Source organism: Octodon degus, unplaced genomic scaffold, assembly GCF_000260255.1.
Source record: "Octodon degus isolate 3935 unplaced genomic scaffold, OctDeg1.0 scaffold00141, whole genome shotgun sequence".
In the NCBI taxonomy this organism is placed as follows: domain Eukaryota; kingdom Metazoa; phylum Chordata; class Mammalia; order Rodentia; family Octodontidae; genus Octodon; species Octodon degus.
The window spans coordinates 3,284,719-3,286,022 of NW_004524717.1; the positions used below are offsets into that span (position 1 = coordinate 3,284,719).

Here is a 1,304-nt window from a genome sequence, read left to right on the forward strand (position 1 = left end):
TGTTCTAAGTAGGTGCTTTAGACCACTGAGCCATCTCACCAGCCCAATACACTGATATTTAAAAAGCTAAAATCAGGTCATAGTTACTCCTTTGTGAAATCCCCTTATTACTCTGAAAATGAAGTCTAAAGTCCTTGCCCTGACTCACAAAATTCCTCCTGCCATCTCATCAAATGCCACCGTGCCACACACCTTTGGGAGTTGAGGTTCTCATATAATACAATAAATAGGATCATTTAATGCAGAGACCATCATCAGTCCCACTTCCAATAACTATTGATATATAGACAGAAAGCTCCCTGCTGTGGTCCCTTGTGGAAGCAGAAGGAATCCCCACCAAAATCTGGTCCATGTTGATGATGCCATACTCACACCAAGAAGGCATGAAATGTCTACTACTTTTATAAATGAAGGCTTTGGAGAAAACAGGACAGTCTTCCCATGCAACTCTGGCATGCTTGAAGAGAGTAAGTTAAGGTCACTGGGCTGGGTTTCTACTGTGCCTATAAAAGGTACAGAGATAGTGTGACAGTTTGAACCCTAAAGTCTCCAAAAAGCCATGTGCTAAATGTGTGGTGGTATTCTTCAGAGGTGGTGGATCCTTTAGAGGCTAGGGTCTAGTGGGGGAAATGAGGTCATGGGGATGTGGTCTTGAAGGACAGTGGGGACCCTGCTTCCTCCTCTTCATCTTTGCTTCCCACCCACACTAAGGTGATCAGCCTCTCCGTCCTGATACGGCCTCACAGGCAAGAGAGCCCAGTGACTGTGGATTGGAACTTATAACACCATGAGTCAAAATAGCTTTTTTTCCTTATATTCATCTGGTTATTTATTTATTGATTTATTTATTTATGTAGAAGTAAGCATGAACACAGTCCTCATCCACCACAAATGAGGCGGTCAGGTTTCCCACTTGGGGGGAAATTGCTGGGGTCCGACTCTCCAGTGTGCAATGAATGAGCCTCACGCTGGGAAAACCACTTTCTGACTGTAGTAACCCCCCTGTGAGGTAGGTAAGTATTCTCCAGTATCTTGTCTCAGCAACAGAAAGCTGATGAACAGGGGCAGCAAAGGAAGGAGTTTGTATGGATTTAGTTTTCCATCAGCATTAGGAAGGGGGAGTATTCAATCTTCTCATCTGCTTGTCCAACTGTGGGCACAAGAGGAAGGGAAAAAGAGGAGACTTAAAAGCCTTCGGCAACAATAATTAAAAAAAGGAATCAGATTTCTTATTAGTATTTTCTCCTTCTCCTCTTTCTCTTCCTTCTCTTTCTCCTCCTCCTTCTTTTTCAAGAGATCTTGAA

The 1,304-nt window shown here is 43.4% G+C and overlaps 1 non-coding gene across 1 annotated transcript; it reads right to left on the reverse strand.

Annotated features, from left to right (window-relative positions):
* Window positions 1-854: 854 nt before the first annotated feature.
* Window positions 855-1,017, reverse strand: LOC111812779. The gene has a single exon (XR_002818185.1). It is a non-coding gene; the product is annotated as a U1 spliceosomal RNA (small nuclear RNA).
* Between the last annotated feature and the right edge of the window lie 287 nt (window positions 1,018-1,304).